We start from the raw sequence: 9,090 nt of genomic DNA, 5'->3' as shown, positions 1-9,090 counted from the left end.
AACTATCAGAAGACATTTTAAGATTTGTTTAAATAAAGAAAAAACTCTTGTTGTTTTCCTTTGTCGTAGAAAAGGAATTTGGTAAAATGTGGCACAACAAGACCATTCCACAGACTAGCAGATAACAACCTCCTGCTCCCACACTCAGAAACATCCTCACAAGCTTCCTCCATAACCTCCAAAACAAAGTCAAGGTCTCCACAGCCATCTCTCCACCATTCAGCTCAGAAGCTGGAGTCCCCCAAGGTGCAGTCCGAAGCCCACTTCTATTCATAATCTACATTTCAGACATGTACGGTACTACTCCCCACTCTCTATTGGACAGGAAGCACAATTGGAAAATTACTTCTGCTACTGAAGCAGCTACAAGTGTCCACAACTAGCCTCCAAAAAAACTCCCTATAGAACAGATAGAACGTGGTCAAACGAGTGAAACTAAACCCTAAAAAAACACAGTCCATCTTATTCACCAGAAACACAAAACCTCAAACCAAAGAAACCATCAAATTGTAAAATGAAACAATAAAAATGGAAAAAGAAGCCAAGTTCCTGAAGGTTATATGTTCAGAGCAACATGTTGTGCACAACCCATATTGTGAACATCGAGAGAGAATGACAGGAGAGGATGAATCACTTAAAAGCACTTTGTGGAAGGAAACACTGAGCAGCATACGGAAATATATTTTAGCTACATCAGATCACTCTTTGAACACACTACCCACCTGGATCACAGTTTCCTGAATCGGGTCACATATTGTGTTCCCTACAGGTTTTAGAAATCATCCCTCTACCCACCTGGATCACAGCCTCCACACCACAAATTAACCGACTGCAAAGAATCCAGAATCGAGCAATACAACTGGCATTCAGATTTCCTCCAATTATACACATCACCAACTTAAACATCCAACAGTCAAGCAATAATAATAATCATAATAATAATCATCATCATAATGATAATAATAGTCGTAATCATAGTAATAGGACAGACATATCAAAACAAAGCATTCCACAACCCATTACTCAAGAAGACAGTACAAGAAGCACAATAGGCCACCAAAATACCTCATTCTCAATCATTCTCCAGTCAAAGCCAGAGTGATACAAACACAACCTCACATCCCACACAACATCAACATACTTTATACTTTTTAAATTACTATTTTAACTTCTCTCCTACTAACTACTACAGGTAATGGAAAAGAGGCTCTTGTAGTATTTCTCCAGTAGGTTTTCTGAAGGAGAAAGCCTTAACTTCTATGTCAAACATAATCAAGCAAAAACACTATAGTAAATACTACAGTAATGTGCATAAATATCACTACATTAAATACTACAGTGTATGACAATCTGCAGAAACACGACATAAATTACTGTAGAACATACTAAAGTTTTATTTTACTACAGTATTTATACTGTAGTTAACTGTAAATACTACAGTATTCAATGTAGTGTTTTTGTAGACTTTAGTCCGCAAAAACACTACACTGAATAGTATAATATTTACAGTATACCATAGTATACTATAGTATTTCTGTATGATAGCCTATGTGAGTATGATGATATGTGGTAGGTGTGTGAGTAATGACATGCCTTTCCTTCACTTTCCCTTGTTCCTAATGCTGACATCCCCCAACCATTCCAACCTCTGCATTTTTAACATCCCAAATATTCCAATTTCCCACATGAAATATTCCTAACCGTTCAGCCTTTCAGGAGCGACCAAGGTCAAGAGCCATGCCAGAGGGGAAGACCACATCTTACCCATCAGGGACTCAATCTTCCTTTCCTCAACCCTCTCCGCTCCCATCCATCGTTCCATCCTCCCCTCTCTTAGTGGCCTGCTGTTTTTATCTAAAGCTTTACAATGAGCAGAATGACAGAGTTGAGAGGATGGAGGATGGAGAGAAAGGTGGGGAGAGGATGGAGAGGATGGAGGAAGGAGAGAAAGAAAGGGGGAGAGGATGGAGAGAAAGAAAGGGGGAGAGGACGGAGGATGGAGATTAAGGTGGGGAGAGGATGGAGGATGGAGAGAAAGAAAGAGGTAGAGGATGGAGGAAGGAGAGAAAGGTGGGGAGAGGATGGAGGATGGAGAGAAAGAAAGAGGTAGAGGATGGAGGAAGGAGAGAAAGAAGGAGAGTATGGAGGAAGGAGAGAAAGGGGGAGAGGTTGGAGGATGGAGAGAAAGGGGGAGAGGTTGGAGGATGGAGAGAAAGGGGGAGAGGATGGAGGATGGAGAGAAAGGGGGAGAGGATGGAGGATGGAGAGAAAGGGGGGGAGGATGGAGGATGGAAAGAAAGGGGGAAAGAATGGAGGAAGGAGAGAAAGAAGGAGAGTATGGAGGAAGGAGAGAAAGGGGGAGAGGATGGAGGAAGGAGAGAAAGAGGGAGAGGATGGAGGAAGGAGAGAAAGAGGGAGAGGATGGAGGAAGGAGAGAAAGAAGGAGAGTATGGAGGAAGGAGAGAAAGGGGGAGAGGATGGATGATGGAGAGAAAGAGGGAGAGGATGGACAGAAAGGGGGAGAGGATGGAGGATGGAGAGAAAGAGGGAGAGGATGGAGGAATGAGAGAAAGAGGGAGAGGATGGAGGATGGAGAGAAAGAAAGGGGGAGAGGTTTGAGGAAGGAGAGAAAGGTGGAGAGGATGGAGGAAGGAGAGAAAGAAAGAGGGAGAGGATGGAGGAAGGAGAGAAAGGGGGAGAGGATGTAGGATGGAGAGAAAGCGGGAGAGGATGTAGGATGGAATGGTTCTGAGAAATAACAATGTACTCAACTAGAACTAAAGTGACCTGACCTTTAAGACGGAAAAAAATATCAATATTAAGCAAAGAAAACAGTTCTTACTTAATTTAAATAATTTATTTTTCATATACATTTTTCCCCTCTAGTGAGACAGCAAAATGCTTTTATGAAAACCAAGCGTATTTTTTTATAGTAAATCTACATAATGTACTCTGTCAAGTTTAAATCAGACATGTAGCGAAGACAGGGGGAGTGGGACTCTATTGTGGCACTAAATAACTTCGTATTCATAAGGATTAGTTCACCTCAACTAAAGTAGAGTATATTGTGATGGACAGGTTCTCTTTAATCTCCTGAATGCTTTATACACGACTGTCCTATGTGGATAACTGTTCACTATGGACTGAAGGAGCCCATTGGGCACAGACGTTCGTTTAACGTCTACTCCACGTTGGTTCAATGACATTTCATTGAAGTGACGTGGAAACAACGTTGATTCAACCAGTGTGTGCCCAGTGGGGGGGCTGTGGAAGCTTTCTCAGGTTAAATAGTCTGATTGACAGAGGGAATGAGTCTCTCTTTGATGTTATGACGCTGACATTTCCTTTAGTGTCTATATGATGGGTACTGAGTGAACACTGAGTCTTTTATCTCATTCCGAATGTCAGGCTGTGAAGTACTGTATGATTTCAAACCAATCTGAAGGTGTTAAGTGTCCATAGATTGAATGAAATATATTAGAAATTGCCCTAAGTCTGGCATCTGAGTGTGTGCCCTGGTCTGGAGTCTCCAGGCGATGACTTGGCGAAACTTGTCACGGTCGTCTATGGGTGAGAGAGAGGACCAAGGCGCAGCGTGTGCAAAATACATTCTCTTTTATTTAGAGAAGGGAAAAACACGCAACGAACACTATAACAAAACGAAACAAAACAACAAACGATCGTGAAGCTATAAACGTAAGTGAACACACAAGCTACAAACGTACAACATAGACAATTACCCACAAACCCCCAATGCCTATGACTGCCTTAAATATGGCTCTCAACCAGAGACAATGAACCACAGCTGCCTCTAATTGAGAACCAATCTAGGCAGCCATAGACATACACACACCTAGACAAGACACTGACCCATATACCATACAAAACCCCTAGACAATACAAAAACACATACATTCCCCATGTCACACCCTGACCTAACTAAAATAATAAAGAAAACAAAGAATACTAAGGCCAGGGCGTGACAGTACCCCCCCCCCCCCCCCCCCAAAGGTGCGGACTCCGGCCGCACAACCTGACATTGAAGGGGAGGGTCCGGGGTGGGCCTTATTATGGCGGTGGCTCGGGTGCGGGACGTGGCCTCCACTCCACCATTGTCAATACCCGCTTTGGTGGCGCCTCTGGAGCGGCGACCCTTGTAGCAAGTCCCGGACTGAAGACCATCCCAGAGGGCGCCACCGGACGGATGGGTAGCTCCGGACTGAGAGGTAGCTCCGGACTGAGGGGTAGCTCCGGACTGAGGGACGGCAGCTCCGGACTGAGGGACGGCAGCAGAGAGATTAAAGTAGATGTCACACGTCAAAATTTGATGGATGACCCTATGTGAACCTATGTGACCGCTATGTGAACCTAAGGGGCTGCCTGTCAGGACATCCTGATGGTTAGGTGGGGGTCTTTGGGTAAGGGTCCAGTTGTCAGGTCAACCGGTAATGATTTATGACCCAAGCCTGATTTATGACCCTATGTAATGATTTATGACCCTATGTCCTGTTGTAGCAGGCATGCCCATATTTGGGCTTCCGGTCAGGACATCCTGGCCTGGGGTGGGGGTCTTTGGGGTAAGTGTCAAGCTGTCAATGTCGTAAATCAAAAAAAGATCATGATTTATGACCCTATGTAGTGATTGATGCCCCAATGGTTTGTAGAATGGGGGCATGCCCATATTTGGGCTTCCGGTCAGGACATCCTGATGGTTAGGGGTGCTTTTTGGATAAGTAAGTGACCAGGTGTCATGTCAAACTGTTCCTGGATGTCTAGTGTTGGGGGTTGTTAATGAACATTTCAAAGAGGCTGGCTTTGCAGAAGCCTTATAAAGCCCCAGAACAATTCCTGTTTAAGACTGTACAAGATCTTAAGAATAACCATGGAATTTGGGATCGGTGACAAAGCAGTGATGACTGTAACAACTGAAGCGGGTCCTCGGTTGGTCCATAGAGCACGGGCCAAGTATCAACCCGCAATATATGATGCTCCAAAAAAACGTTTTTTAAATGTTTATAGAACCCAAATACCTCCATCAAATGCGCTGAAAGATCAAGTGTTGATGTCTAATGGACAGCTGTGGGGGTATCGGTTTGATTACGTGGCCTGTAGAGTGACCCTCTATACGGTAGCTGAAGGAGAAGAATATACAGACCAGACTGTAGGCTTGGAATATGGTGTTCAAGACTGGTCGGTTTTTCGCAAGGTTGTGTGTCCTGAACTGCGCCTTATCACCAAGGGGTATAGTGTGTTCACGGGCCACGAGACCCGTTGGGAAGGTACCCCTGACTCCTCAGGACGAATATTTCACAGGGTGAAAATACAAAGACAGAATGGACGTCCCTGCGGCTGCGTGGAGTTCTATATCGGCACCCAGGAAATCCGAAACCAAAACCTCAGGGAGGGGGGCCATACTGGGGATACCCGACTGCGTCTGCTTATTCCTTTTAAAAGTTGGGATGTAATGGAATTGAAAATGTTGCAGGCGTTGGATGATCTCTTTGTACAGAGCCAACAGCGGCAGAGCCTTGTTCATTTAAAGAAGTGCATAATATATACGAATCGTAAAGATTACGATGCAAAAGAGCCTCCAGAAGATACAGCGTCAGAAGAAAACTAAGTAAGCGGATGCTTTAACCACGCCCCCCCAGATACCCAATGGCCTTGTTCTACAATAAAAAGAAAAAAGCAGCCAGTTCTTCATTTCAGCATACACCATGGATCTCCAGACCATCTACGTGGACGCATCTACGTCATGGGGCCCCGAAACTAAGGACTCAATGCCTCACAGCCCTACACTCTACTCACCCCTGGCAAGACCCTCGACACCCCCTACATGTACCCAGCCTGAGGATGTGTTTGATGGGGTGGTCAGTACTATTTTTGTGGATACCATCAAGGCCTCTGTAGCTACACTTTTAGACTTGGTGATTGGCGACTATATAAGAGAAAAATGCATCGGCTGTGAGATCAATCACCCCAGCCAGCGTCGTCATCCTTGCCTATACGACCCTCCGAGATACTACTTTTTCAATCATTTTGAGGAGCTGGTGAAAAGACTGTGGTCCCGCAGGTTTATACCCTCGCTGGTCAGCGCCCTGGAGGCTATGGGTCTTGTGCCGTCTATCCCTAGAGTTTACGGGGTAACCGAGGCCTTCCTACATGAACTGAAGGAGGCAATTTTCATCCACGAGAAACTCAAAGAAATCCGACACACCCTGGTGGCCGACAACAAATACCGGGAAGCTGTGGTTGCTGATGTGGTGCTTTTCTGGCTCAATAAATCCCAAGAGACCGAGTGACATTTTGTTATTTAGACGTAAAAGCTATGGGTAACTATGTGTCTACGATGTTGGAGCGAATAAATACATTTTTTCTTTTGAGAGACCTTACAAATGTTATGCATCAGATTATTGAAAATAAAGTGAATAATGTATCGTTCTACACGACACACAATACCTGGGCTAATGTAGAGCGTTTGCTGAAAATGGAACAAATCATGAATCATGTACGACATAAGGGTGGGAGTTTGCAATGGACACAAATGGTATCAAGAATTGTTGATGAGTCTGAAGAGCTAGAAGTAACTTTGGCTAAGATTTTGCATTATTTGTTTGAACCCCCATTTAATGTGAACGTGTATCATATTTGTTGTTTATATACTTATATATCAGACGTGTGTGTTTTAAAAATTCAGCGACACAAAACTGTAAATCTAAACCATATATACAGGGTGTTGCATGCTGTGATTGTTGAGAAAACTGGGACTTGTATCTTGCAACAAATCCTGAATTGGTTGTATACGTAATACTTGGTGTTAAAAAAATAAAAATTCTCAAACTGAAATGTTGTCGTTATATGAAAGTGGCTCATTAACGTTATTGTACCTCAGCGAGGCAAGAAGGATGGCTGAGCAGCTGTTGAAAAACATATATTATAATCCCGCTAACCCCGGGTCTTATGGGGGTAAAGAGCGTTTACAGAGAGCAATAGCCGAAGAAACAGGTAGCCTGTTAAGCGATGCTAAAGTGAATGAATGGTTATCCGAGCAGGATGCCTATACTCTCCATAAACCTGTAAGAAAACAATTTCCAAGAAATAGAGTTTTTTCTACGCACCCCTTATCCCAATTTCAGGCGGATCTATGTGACATGCAGGCCCTGGCCGATAAAAATGATGGAAATCGCTACATGCTAACGGTTATAGATATTTTCTCTAAAGTAGCCTTTGTAAGGGTGTTAAAAAATAAGAGCGGGGCAGAGGTAACCCGGGCCTTTGACTCGATCTTGAAGGCAGGAGGCGCACCCAAGAAAGTGCAGACGGATGGCGGAAAAGAATTTTTTAATAAAACATTTCAGAAGCTAATGAATAAGTATAATATAGTACATTTTGCTACAGGCTCTGATTTGAAAGCTTCGGTTGTGGAACGCTTTAATAGGACTTTGAAAGAGCGGATGTGGCGATATTTTACAGCTCACAACACCCACAGATATACAGACATAGTTCAGGATTTAGTAAACGGGTACAACCACAGCTTCCATAAGAGTATACGTATGAAGCCCTCTGACGTCTCTTCGGAAAACTCTTTTCAAGTCTTTAAAAATATGTATGGTTTGTTCCCACTTCGCCGTAAGAAAAAAATGACTTTTAAATTCCTAGTGGGTGACTTGGTTCGTATATCAAAGTTGAGGGGTGTTTTCGACAAAAAATACGAACAAGGCTTTAGCTCGGAGTTGTTTACCGTTACCGAATGTCTGCCACGCATTCCCCCGGTCTACAAATTAAAAGATTATGACGGGGATCTTATAGAGGGATCTTTTTATGAGAAGGAATTACAGAAGGTCCAGTTGGGTAAAGACAAAGTCTTTCACGTGGAGGAGATTCTAGATCAGAAGAGAGAAAAGGGTAAAAAATGGTTGCTGGTCCGCTGGAAAAACTGGCCTCAAAAGTTCAACAGTTGGGTATTGGAGCATGATGTGGTGGAGGCAACGGGGATTAATTTAAACCCCTAGTCATGATAACTAGCGCATCAGTCGCGTGTACACAGTTGGGCATCATGGAACACAGCGGCTTCTACCTGACTCTCCCCAGTAATGCGTCGGCACAGATATATCGTAATAATCAGAGTTCGAAGTATACAACCAATTTTCCAAAGCCTATAGAGTTATCAGAGGCTTGGGAAGTAGGTCTCAGCGAGATTACATACCCCCATAGTTGGTATAATATCAAAGCTAAGGACCGTGATTTTTATTGCAAAAGGTTATCGGAACCTGCAAAACTTATTAAGCTTAAAAAAGGTTTCTATAGAACCGTCGACAGGATCGTCTCAGAGTTGAATGAACACCTAACCCTGAACAAGATGGAAATATTCCTATTCTACAATCCAATCCATAAAAGGATACAAATCTCAGGGCCTGCTAACGGAGGTATAAAGACCAGCGGTAATTTATCCTACATGTTGGGGATGGGTCCCAATAAATGGACGTATGTGAACGATAAATTATTCCCATTCCCTGCGGATATACATGCAGGATTTTACAACATATTTGTGTATACCGACATCATAACCTATCAAAGGGTCGGAGACAGCTGTGTGCCCCTCCTGCGAACAGTTCATATAGACGGAAAGGATGGGGACATCGTCACTGTCAATTATGACAAGCCGCACTACGTACATGTCAGCAAGAACTATATTGAAAACATTCTGGTTGAGCTTAAAACGGATCAGAACGAAAACATTGAATTTACTTATGGTAAAACGATTGTAAAACTCCACTTTAGACCCACCAAAACCTCTCTACATATATAATATCTGTATTATATTTATAAACATAATACAAATAAAAGAGTTATGGAGCACCATCAGCTCGACCCTAACCGTTATGTTTCATACTATGTGGATCAAGTTGGTAATGGACTACCAGGATATCATGGAGCACCGACAATGTATGGTGCGGGGATAGGCGGTATATTCCGTAACCTCTTCAGGATGGTTTTACCGTTTATGAAGAGGGGCTTCAGCATAGCCAAACCACATTTAAAATCCGCGGCTAAAAATATAGTAAGTGAGGTTGTAGCCAATGCTATGAC

The 9,090-nt window shown here is 43.3% G+C and overlaps 1 pseudogene; it reads left to right on the top strand.

The window, feature by feature from the left end:
• Positions 1-1,201: 1,201 nt before the first annotated feature.
• On the top strand, positions 1,202-1,253 carry LOC120018978 (annotated as a pseudogene).
• Positions 1,254-9,090: the final 7,837 nt, after the last annotated feature.

This window comes from Salvelinus namaycush, chromosome 23 (genome assembly GCF_016432855.1).
Source record: "Salvelinus namaycush isolate Seneca chromosome 23, SaNama_1.0, whole genome shotgun sequence".
Classification (NCBI taxonomy): domain Eukaryota; kingdom Metazoa; phylum Chordata; class Actinopteri; order Salmoniformes; family Salmonidae; genus Salvelinus; species Salvelinus namaycush.
The sequence above is the reverse complement of the archived record's forward strand: the minus strand, read 5'-3'. Positions and strand labels throughout refer to the sequence as shown.